The 12,471-nt window shown below is 41.6% G+C and overlaps 1 protein-coding gene across 2 annotated transcripts in view; it reads right to left on the bottom strand.

The window, feature by feature from the left end:
• Nucleotides 1-12,471, bottom strand: part of aspscr1 (ASPSCR1 tether for SLC2A4, UBX domain containing) — a 223,055-nt gene that overhangs the window by 1,841 nt on the left and 208,743 nt on the right. The window contains exon 17 of one of the 2 annotated variants that reach the window (XM_069929670.1): nt 9,645-9,866. The exons of the other annotated variant lie outside the window; for it this stretch is intronic. The gene's annotated coding sequence lies outside the window, so the exon portion shown is untranslated. Of the gene's footprint in view, nt 1-9,644; nt 9,867-12,471 lie in introns of those variants that run through there. 2 annotated transcript variants of the gene reach the window in all.

Genomic DNA, 12,471 nt, shown 5'->3' with positions numbered 1-12,471 from the left:
CTTGTTGCACTTTCACAAATGTGGCGACTTAGTGGGTTGTAGGAACTTAAGAGTGTATCTGACCTCTCTTAAAAGTTTTAAATGGTTGGTTAAGTAAACCACCACTCGATATAAATACATCTCCAAATTTTATTTTGTACATTTTCCCACTGCACAAGACCTTCCAACAAAAGTAGTAAGGACTTTGTGCAGTGGGGTAGAGTTTCTAAATACATCTTTGCACTGTTAGATAGATGAATAAGTTTTATGTGGAAAAAGAAGAGATTTTGTATGTATGTAAAAAAGCAGAATGGTTGTAAAGTGGTTTTATCGAGGCAGATAATTAAATTGTAGACATTTCATTGCAGAAGGCCTGAATAATTTGCAGAAGTTCTGGGAACCACAGAGTGAGGACCTTTTAATATTAAATTACCAGTAAAATTAATGACATTTATTGTCAAACATCTGAGAAATTACACATTTGGAGCATTCATTGACAGTTTCATCTTCAAGAACTGCTTTTGAGTTCAAGAACAATGATATATTAAGATTGGAACCTTGTTTTTTTTAGGTCAGTTGCTATAACCTAAGAAGTAAAATATTGCTATATCCAATATTGTGGTACCAGGGCTCATTTATGTCAAATGGAAATCATTTATGTCAAATCTATTTGCTGTGCAACTAGGAGGGTTGGTGAAGAGGAACCAATAGACAGATTATATTTTGCTTTTCAAAAAATAAGGTGCTCTTTTTATAACAAGAGTAAGATCTATTGTGTTAGGCATGATATCCGTGAAGAAGGAATAGATCTCTAAAGATCAGTCATCTTTGGGATGATGGTACAACTGATTTGGAGTGGTTTACTTGGGAACGTAAAGGGGTTGTAGATTAATTGGGGTATTTGGTTGGCACCGGCTTGTGGGCCGGTAGGGCCTGTTACTGTGCTGTATGTTTACATTTAATTTTTTAAAAATTATAATTGTTAATGTGCAGGAACAGCAATAAATGTAATCTAGTGAGTTGCCCTTTCTCTTAGACAGTGATCTTTTGTAATTGTTTCGGACTTTGTTATAATCGTGTGTTTCTTGACCTTGTGGAAAAGTGCTTGTCATAGAGGGGAACTGCATGGTTCTGTGGAATTCACAGGAAAGGGAGAAAGACAAACCGTGTGAGCACTTCTGTCCACTGCAATAGCAAGGACTTTCCAATGGCCAACAACTTCAGTACCACACCACATTGACATGTCCGTCCATGGCCTTCATATACTGGCAAGTTGATTCAAGCCCATCTATGGTGTTCACGGTAGCTACACAATTCCTTAACCCTTTGCCAAGTTTTCATCCTCACAATTGAAATTTCACAATTCCTTAACAAGGATTTGATGCAACTCAGAGCACTGAGTTCAGTACAGTCTGTCCCATTTTTTTTTGGCACGCAATGTCAAGATGGGGAATTAATGCAGAAATTCACCCTGTGCTTTAATGAAGAGCGGAGTAGACACATTGGGCTGCATGGTCCAATATTACGTTGCATTCCAACCACTCCTGAACGTCAACAAGCTCCCTCAAGCACGTAGAAAGATACTGAGTAAGCATCAAACATTCCCTGAAGAACTATATTATTACATCGGCAACAATTACACCATTGTATAACCACAAAGCAAGCACAGAATGATTTCTCAGCACTTTCCATTTGGTGTCATGCTATGTTACACTATGTTACATCCATAGCAGATGGAGAATGATTCATTATTTGAAAGTGGATACTACAGATTTAGACTTGCATTGCTGATTTAACCCAGTGGATGAACAATAACTTCACAAGGTTCGTTAGACCTGACTTGACTGGTGATGAGAAGGACCCTTCGTCACATCCTTCCTACACGGTCAGAATCTCACTCCGAACAGATGTGATCAGAAGATGTCACCCATTCTCTGCAAAGAACGTCTTGATAAAGATGCAAAGTGCCTTCTTGTGGTTCATCCCAAACATCTATATCACAGCAGTCTGCCTGATCTACAGACAGACATCCAATGCTGCTAGAAGACAATCAACTCAGTGAAATGTGCTCTGCCTTGGCTGAAACTCATTGGTCTTCCTGCACCATAAGCTGCCCATAAGGGTTTGCTGCTCACTGGCACAGTTCAGGCTACAGGAATACATGGTAAAGAAGGCATTGTTGCTGGGTTCAGGCAACGTCCGGGCTTTGTGGGGAAGGGTGGCAGTCTCGGGTCCTTCTGCCACTGGATATCGAGGGGTGGGTCAAGTGTGGAAGTCCAACCACAGGTAACAAGATCCTGGACACCTGGTGCTAAAAAGGAATCGGGGTATCGAGGAACTGTTATGAGAGGGGGCAGCTCATGTCATTCGAGCAATTAAAAAATAAAATTGATCTGTCAAACAGAACGTTTTGCTATCTTCAATTAAAATCTTTTTTGAGGGGCAGTCTAGGCCCATCTATGGCCCTGCTGATGTGTAGTGAAATGGAGGCTCTAATTTGAAAGGGGACCACACATAGAATTCATTTCTGCTATGTATCTCCTGTTCCAAAATGAGAGCCTGAAAATGAGCCTCCATAAATCAAGGCAGAAATGGGAGTCAGATTTAGAATCAGAATCACGATTTATTGCCATGAACAAGTCATGAAATTCAGTGTTTTGCGGCAGCGTCACAGTGCAAACATACATTATAACCATTTTCCGATATTACTATGGAAAATAAAATATAATAATAGTGCGCAAAAAGTAAGACCATAATCAGATGGCAGCGGGGAAGAAGCTGTCCTTGTGCCACTGAGTGTTCGTCTTTAGGCTCCTGTACCTTTTTCCCGATGGTAGCAGAGTGAAGAGGGGATGGTCTGGGTGGTGGAGGTCTTTGAAGATAAAGGCTGTTTTTTTAAGATACCACCTCATGTAGATGTCCTCGATGAAGCCTGGTGCCTGTGATGTTGCAGGCCGAGTTAACAACCCTTTGGAGTTTATTCTTGTCCTGAGAGTTGGTGCCTCCATACCAGGTAGTGATGCAACCAGCCAGAATGCTCTCCATGGTACATCGTAGAAGTTTAGGAGAGTTTTCGGTAACATACCGAACTGTCTCAGACACCTCACAAAGTATAGCCGCTGGTAAGCCTTCTTTGTGATTGCATCAACGTGGAGGTTTCAGGACAGATCCTCAGAGATGTTGACAGCCAGGAATTTGAAGTTCTTCATGACCCTCTCCACTTCTGAGCCATCGTTTCCCCTGACTTCCTCCTGAAGTCCACAATCATCTAGGAACAGCAATCCAGGAGCAGTGCTGGTCCAAATTGAGTCACGACACCATAACAGCAGTCATTAATGCTAGATATAGGCTGATGCAATTTAATTTCCTGCACCAGCTACACTTCATGCCACAAAAATTGCCAAAGGTAAAGTCAGAGATTTCAGAATTTAGATGTTGTGTGGACAGGAACTTTTGTCCATTCAACTTGGCTATGCACCAAGGTGAGACCCTTTTGGGTAGAATACGGGACATACTGGAGAAAATTACAGGGGTGGAATATCCACAGGACCTAGTATTGTTCCTGTTAGGGGATATTATGGACATGAGTCTGAGACTGTCCAAATATCAGCTTCTTCCCCTTCACCATTAGATTTCTGAATGGACAATGAACCTATGAACACTACCTCACTTTTTCTTACTGCTTCTACCAAGCAGAAGATAATGCAAGCTGGAAAATGCAAACTGCCATGTTAAAGGACCACCTTAAATTGTAATAAGCAATGTCTTGTACAAAATGAGGAATCATTAATCAAGCTAAGAGTAGTGTACCATAGTGTATCTCCTATGTCTAAACTTAAATTATCCCATTTCTATGCAGATATTGATCCTTTTGTGAGAAATGTAAAAATTTTGAAGCCTCTCTGATTCATATGTTTTGGGAATGCCCAAATTTAGAGAGATTTTAGAGATTTTTCAAGCGTTTTGGAATCATGTCCATTAATTGCTCTGTTTGGTTTTTCTTGCTACTCTATCGACATCTCAGGAAAAAGTCTTAGCTTTTACTACATTGAGCTATTTTTTTTAATGGAAAGGAGATGCATCCCCTACTCGCATGCAGTGGTTTATATGATGTAATGTCCTACTTAAGTTTAGAGAAAATCAGATATAATAAAGATAGAAAGTTTCAATTTATGAAGTTATGAGGCCCATTCTGAGATTTCTTTTATAATTGAAAGAGTCAATAAGTATTATACATTTTGGTAATTCTTTGTCTGTTCTCTGGGGATCACCAGTGATTCCACATCATTAATGACTTATTTTTCTCTTCAAAAAAAAGTTACCTTGATTTAAGGGAGAGGATTAGATTAGTCCATTAGTTTTTTATTTCTATCTTTATTATTTTAATATAGTTCACTAAACGGGTCAGACATGGTTGCATTCATGATGTTTATTAACAGTTACTTATAAATAACTCAATCTAGTCATGTAGTTATGCATATTTTCTTATTTACTTATTTTTTTCTCCCTTCTGTATCTACATCCCTTCTGTATCTACATAACATTCTGCACACTGTTTTCTTATTGCGCCATCTATTGTATTTAAGTAGGAGTTGTCTTGCTTTGATATCACACAAAATAAAGCTTTTCACTGTATCTTTATACACATATTAACTAAATTCAAAATAGAAATTCAATATTTGGAAACCCCCAAGAGAGTGCATCAGGGCCAAGGTGTGCACTGTCCTAACATTCAGATGTGCCGTCAGATAGAGGTGGGTTAACTTTTTAGATGACAAGTGAAATGTTACCCTTAATAATCTGACCCACATATCTCAACCAACAAGCCTAGTATGAGAGTGCTTGGTTATTCTCATAATTCTGTTTGTGAAAGAACACTGGACAAATCTGCTGCCACATTTGCTACATTTTACAACAGTGGCATCACCTTCAGAACTTTGCTGAATAAAGTTTTCAATAATTTTGCTTTCTGTAAATGGCAAAAAATAAATCGGGGAGCTGCTGTAACGGCAGCACTGCTGCTAGCGCAGACCTAGAAGCAGAGAGATAGCGCTTCCCCGCAGGGTCCAACTGCCCAGTCCAATTACTGATGGCTCTCTATAGGCTTTAAATCGCCTTTTAATGGAGTCAATGGTGTTTTATTTAAAATCTTGTGACTGTGGGGTTTGGGCTCAAGATGGTAATGCTTGTGTTCAGCTGTGGCCTTGAGGTGTTGCAGACTCCGTGGGAGCAGCAGACTAGTGCAAGGCACCAATAATGGGGAGGATATTCCCCATTGAAAAGAAGCAGTGCAGATGATCCTAAGGATGCAGGGACACAGACAGGTGGGGAGCTGTTGGCGACTTGCGGGTGAGGAACACACACAGGCTGCTGGCGACGAGGTCAAAGGACTCACACCGGGCTGTGGGCTGCTGGAGACTGGCTCATGGGAACCAGGTATTGGAACTGGGCTCCAGAAGGGCCTTTGGTGGTGAAGGTTTCCACATCGTGTTGGGGGTTTGGATCTGGGCTCGGGTTGCCGATAGTTTGAACTGGAGTTCTGAGCGGCTGCAGAGGCTGTGGGAGCGCTGGAGGCGAATCCACGGACACTCAGTGACTCTGGGAGGACTCTCTTTTGGTTCTCTTTCTCTGACTGTAAGGTGCACCAGGCAATGTTAATGCTAATAGCGAATCTTTATCTGCCTTATGGCAGACTAAAGGCAATTTGGTGTAATATTACATTTCTGTTTTATTACATGACAATAAATAGTTCTGATCTACAAGCCATGCAACATACAGTTGATTATGGTGTCTCATCAGTTGGAAGGCAGTTTGGTTCATGTAATTTCTCATGTTAATATCCTGCCTTAAATGAAATCATCCAGATTTACAGCAAAGTTGATTTTGTAACTTCATGATTTTAAAGGCATCCTTAGAACAGTGTCAAATCCAAACCTTCCAATTCACCAACCACATTCCAGTCGTGGGCTGGGTATTAAATAACGACGAGATGGAATTCAGGAAGGAGACAAAGTCTGCTGGCATGGTGGGTGCTATATTTTTTGATAATATTTACTATTCATATTTTAGTGTCATTTGTTCATGTAGTTGGGCACTCTGGCCACAAGGTGGCCCCATGGACCAATTTCTTGCACTCTGCTCAGATCCAGGGACACCTTATATACAAAATGTTGATATTCATCATACACACAACCCCATAAACAAATTTGCTCCTGAATTACTCCAAAGCAATTGTCTATAAAGCAATGAAACACATGAAGAAGGCCTCATCAGCAGCCGTACTTTGTTAGGAGTTTGAGGAGAATTTGGCGTATAGCTCAGCCTTCAACATCATCATACCCTCAGTGCCGGTCAACAAGCTCCAAACCCTGGGCCTCTGCACACCCCTGCAACTGGATCCACGACTTATTCATTGGAAGAGCAGAAGTCAGTGCAGATCGATAATAACATCTCCTCGTCACTGACAATCAACGTAGGCGCACCTCAAGGATGCGTGCTTAGCCCACTGCTCTACTTGCTCTACAGCCATTACTGTGTAGCCAGGCACAAGTCCAATGCTATTTGACGGTGACACCATGGTCGAGACAGCAAAGAGAAAGCGTACAGGAGTGAGACAGATCAGCAAGTTGAGAGAAGTCACAACAACCTTGCGCTCAATATTAGCAAAATTTAAGAACTGATTGTGGACTTCAGGAGAACACAAGCCAGTCCTCGTTGAGGGGACGGACAGCAGTGAAAATGATTCAAAACTTCAAATTCCTGGGTGTAAACACCTGTGAAGATATATCCTAAAGCCTCCATGTTGATGTAATCATGAAGTAGGCTCGCCAGCGGCTATAATTCATGAGGAGTTTGAGGAGATTTGGTCTGTCACCAAAGGCTCTTGCAAATTTCTACAGGTGTAAAAAATCTAGAGAGAGCTGTGAACTTGGCCAGTGACATCATGGGCATCAGTCTTTACAAGAGGAAGTGTCTCAAGAAAGCAGCCTCTATTCTCAAGGACCCTCACCACCCAGGCAATGCCCTCTTCTCACTGCTACCATCAAGAAAAAAGGTACAGGAGCCTGAAGGTGAGCACCCAGTGGCACAAAAACAGCTTCATCCCTCTGCTATCAGATTTCTAAATGGATCATAAACCACAGGCACTACCTCATTTTCTCTTCTTTTTGCACTAATTCATTTTTTTTAATTGATGCAATTTCTAGCAACATTTTCACTGTGAAACTGCCGCAAAACAACAAATTTTGTGATTTGTTCAAGACAACAGATTCTGATTCCATCGGGAAGGAGGTATAGGAGTCTGAAGACACACACACATTGTTACAAAAACAGCTTCCTCTACTCTGCCATCAGGTTTCTGAACGGACAATGAACCACAGATACTACCTCACTTTTTCTCTTTTTTGGCACTAGTTACTATTTTAAAAAATCTTTTATTTACAGAACTGTAATTTATAGTAATTTTGCACTTTGTACTGGGCAATACTGCTGCCACAAAACAAATTTAACTTAAATGTTCATGACAATAAACCGGATTCTGATTTTTTTTGTGTGACTGTAACAATAAGCTTTTGTTTATAATTGCACAAGTGCTGTAACATTCCACATTCTGTGAAGGATCGACTCTGTCCAAAAGCCACATGCACTGATAGGGGAATGTACCTTAGTCAACTCATTTGGACATACCAGCCCCCAGTACTGTGGCATAGCCATGGTCAAGTGTGGAGAAGCTTGCTACTTTCCTTCCCACCTGTAGTTTACAGATTGTGGCAGGTGCTTGGCACTTCAAAGTACCCAGAGCAGTTGGAAGTAATTAGACCTCAGGGAAAGAGAGAGCCGAGCAGCAAGACAATGGCAAGTGCCAGGAACACAGGAGTTCTCCAGGCACTTTGAAGTTTATTCTGCTAGACTGGTGATGTTTGGTTTAGAAGAACGTGTCAAGCATCAGTGAAAGGACCACACTAGTTGAGGGCGACAGAAGGCGTCCGTTTACTAATACGGAAGAGTGTGAAACCTCCTTTAGATAATAAGCACTTCATAATTATATACAAGGGTTCATATTCTGTACACAAGTACAATGACCCTCTTTGTACCAGCTGATTAAAGAGCTCAGTGTTTGATTTCAATGAATATTTTTTTAGGATAAGGATGAAAGTCTATTTTCAACCTTTAAACCTCCTTTACCAAGCTCATTTTCTCCTTTAATTCTTTTCTTCTCTTCCTGTTGATTTTCCTTTTTAGTAACCAATCCAGTTACTGATTAAAATGGAGAGCAGACCCAAATACTGTGTGTGTGTGTGTGTGTGTGTGTGTGTGTGTGTGTGTGTGTGTGTGTGTGTGAGAGAGAGAGATATTTATCCTTGAGAGTGCAATGAAATCTAGAGTGGTGGGATTGTTTAATCCCCAAAATTAATACAGTATTGAATTTAATATCATTGAGATAAAGCCGAATAACTAAAATCACAATTGTATTTTCTCTGCAATATTTTTAAATTCAGCCCATGCTGCTCAAATAGACCCATACACCCCTGTGACCAATTAACTACAAACTCCGTACATTTTTGGAGGGAAGGAGGAAACTGGAGCACCTTGAGGAATCTCACGTGATTACGGGGAGAATGTACAAACTCATCACAGACAGCGGCAGATTAGAACCTGAGTCGCTGGTGCGGTGAAAGTGTTGAGCTGACCACTATGCAGCCCATTATGACTCTGCAAAAGGCCTCTGCAAGTGGGTTCCTCCCTCTGCGCAAAGGGGAATCAGATCATTGGTTTTCAGCAAGCCAGGTCTCCTCCGGCTTATCAGGAATGGGGAATGTATCTTGGCATGTGATGCAGATATGTGCATCTTTCATCTTTCAATGCTCTCAGTGGTAGCATTGGGTCCAACCACTCCCTGTTTGGGCACCTGCCTACATTTTGTTCATACCTTGATGAAGGGCTCAAGCCTGAGACGTTGGTTATATACTGTTTGACCTACTGAGTTTCTCCGCCATTGTGCGTTTACTTCAACCACGGCGTCTGCAGACTTTCATGTCTTACTTCGGCCTTTGTTATTTGTATTTTATTGACTGACACCTGTATGGTAAAAAGGAGAGGTAAAATCACCATTGCTTGTGGGTTGATGAGACTGGATATAAATCTGTCATCTGTTGTTTTTGTTACTTTCATGTGGTTAAAAGCACAGACTGGAAGGTTGAAGGGGGAACATGCTGAAGAGGATGGGCGTTGCAGGACTTGGTTCTTTAAGAGCAGCAGGTGAGGAAAAACGTGAATCTGCTCATCATTCACCTTCTCTGAAGCATATGGTACGAATTCACACCACAGGGTCTGCTGCACAGCTCTGAGACACCGCAGCATAACCGGGCCTTGTTAACAGAAATATATGCCTTTCTCACCTACTGGGGTACCTACCACATCACCTCCACCCCTCACTGTTCTTTCCTCATTAGAACCTGGGATGGAAAAATTCCAGATAATCCCAGAAACGTGGATTTAAAAACTTCCATCCCACTTTGAAACAAAATACTTGAGAAACAGCAACATCAAAGATTTCCCTTTTTAAAAGAACGTGTTGACCTTGACTAACGCTTAAGTATTATTTTCTGGCATTAGTTTCTTATTATTTCATGCAAGTATTCAAATCAAATAACAGAAGTGCTTCCTAACCAGCTCTTTTTGTGCTGAATTTAAATTTGTTTTATTGTTAAACCTTTGCTAATCTAGGGACAAATCTTTTACACAATTAGTAAATTCAGATCATTCAATTCTTCAGAAAACAAGCAAAAAATGTGCTTTCACAAAGAAGCAATCAATGTTATTTGCCTTGCACTCTTTGAAGTTAAGCTATGGCTTCTGAAGTTCCCCCCTCTCTTCCAAACGTTTTCCTGAAAAAGGAACAAACAAAAGAGAGTGAATCTGGAGTCCCATACTCCCTTTCCAAAATCCCTGAAAAGTTCATTCAACTTCAGAGTTCCCAAAACAGTGTAACCATACTGTGTAAAACTTGCACTTTAAAACAGTAAAGCTGCAATTATTTTCTTAAACCCAAAAACAAATCACAAATTTAAACAGGCAAGTTTAAGGCAGAGATGAGGAGGAACTGTTTTTCCTAGAGAGTGGTGGATCACAAGAACACAAGATGTAGGGCAGGAGTCCACCATGAGCTGATCCATCCACTCAGCCCCACTCCGCGGCCTTCTCCCTGTAACCCTTGATGCCCTGACTAACAAAATACCTGTCAATCTCTGCCTGCAATACACCCAATGACCTTGCTTCCACAGCTGCCTGTGGCAAAAGTTCCACAGACTCTCAACCCACTGGCTAAAGAAATTTCTCTGCTTCTCTGTTTCAAACTGACGTCCTTTTATCCTAAAGTTGTGCCCTCTTGTCCCAGACACCCCTACCATGGGAAATGGAACTCACTGCTCAAGGAAGCATTAGAGGGCTGCCTCATTGAATATGTTAAAGTCATAGCAAGAGAGTTTATTTTGCAGAGTTGGGGAATTAAGGATTATGGGGAAGAAGTGGGTAGGTGGAACTGAGTCCATGATCAGATTAGCTAGAATGGTAGAGCAGGATTGACAGGCCAGATGGCCGGCTCCTGCTCCTGTTCTTGAGTGTAACGGTAAAAATTCCTATTCAACAATGTGTCTGAAAAGCTGGCCATTCCTGCAAACAGCCAATTTCTTCAAGACCCCAAAATTTTACCTCTCTGTCTGGGATAAGCTGTGGAAAAGGAGCAGCAAGTTCTGTTGCATCAACTTCCAACACGTTCTGTACTTGCAATAGGTCCTGTAGCCGATTAATGGAGAGGAGCTGGGCTGTGGGCAGATGCACCAAATCCACACCCCTGAGCCAGGCGTATTTCCATTCTCCCACTACGCCTGCCCTCTCTGTTCAGTGTGTTTGGGTCCTGTGTTTAACAGTGGTACCACGCTGTAGCTAAGGCAACATTTTGGACACGTGTCAACGTGTGGGCAGGGGGAATGCGGAAGGCTGCTGGAACTCATCAAGGATTGGAGTCAACCTTGTCCTTCCTTCAGCTTGCACACATGCAGATCAATGCACTGTAATCAGAAACAGGAATCTCGGGAACTCCTGCCACTCCAGCTATTTTCACAAAGCTGAGGATTAAAGCTGTGTGGATTTCTGGCACCAAGTGTTTTTTCTTGCTTTAAAGAGAATTGAAATTATTACCACTCATCAGGAATGCAGCAGTGTAAAAACTCTTTTGAGAAGTGCATTACTTTGCTATAGAAAAATGGATTGGAGGGCAATGCCTAGGACCATAAGACTGGCAGAGAGGAACACTGGAGACTCCCTCCCCACCACTGATGTGATCTATCAGGATTGTTGTCTGAAGAGGGCGCGCAAAACCATTGAGGACCCTTTCCAACCTGCACACAGCATCTTTCAGCTTTTTGGAAGAGAGGAGTATCAGAGCCAGCACCACCAGGCTGAGGAACAGCTTCTTCCCACGGGCAGCGCGAATGCTGAACAACCAAAGGAACTGCTCACACTAATCATCTGGGACTCTCATATTCATGAAACAATCTTTATTTATTTATTTGTATGCATGAAATATTTGTCCTCCATATGTATTGTGTGTCTGTATATGTGTTATGTCTGGTTGTGAGTTTGAATGATTTGCACCAAGGACCGCAGAACGCTATTTCATCGGGTTGTACTTGTATAATCAGATGACAATAAACAACTTGATTTTCCAAGCTGTGTAAAATTCAGGGATTGTTGAATTTCAACAATAAAACTCATTGTTGAAACTCACCAGTGAAGGGAGCTGAGTACAAATGGAGCCAGTACTTCCCTCACACAAACACCTGATGTGTGGAGAGGAGTGAAGTGTCTCAGGGGGGCCTCTGGGAGCGTGCCACAGGAGCCAAGGGACCCACGGGCAACTTGGGAGGGAAAAAGGAATTTGGGGCAAGAGATGGTCAAAGTTCATGAGTGAATTTCATTGTTATTTTATTACTAAAAGGAATATTATATTTTTTAATGTATTATTACGTAACAATGAAAGGAAACTTTGAATAAATAGCATTTTGCAGAGGAATGAAGCCAGTAAAGAGGTGAGCAGCGCATGCTAGGGTCTGGTGCAGTTCACAAGCATGCTGGAGAAACTCAGCAGGTTACGCAGCGTCCACAGGTAACTAACGTCTCAGGCCTGGGCACTTCGTCAGGTATAAGCAAAAACAGGGAGACATCTGAATAAAAAGGGAGGGAGGGGCAGGGGAAGGAGCACAGGCTAACAGCAATAAGGGGATATCAGTGGACATTTCAGAATCAGAATTTATTGTCATGAGTATGTCACGAAATTCGTTGTTTTGTGGCAGCATTATAGTGCAAACATCTATATCAACCACCTTAGAAAATAAATCAAAATAGAGCAAGAGAAAGAAAAAGTCAAAGAAAGGCAGTGTCTGTGGTTCATTGATCATTCACAAATCTGATGGAGGAGGGGAAGAAGCTGTA

Source organism: Narcine bancroftii, chromosome 3 (assembly GCF_036971445.1).
Source record: "Narcine bancroftii isolate sNarBan1 chromosome 3, sNarBan1.hap1, whole genome shotgun sequence".
NCBI classification, from domain to species: Eukaryota; Metazoa; Chordata; class Chondrichthyes; order Torpediniformes; family Narcinidae; genus Narcine; species Narcine bancroftii.
This window is presented reverse-complemented; position numbering and strand designations above follow the sequence as displayed.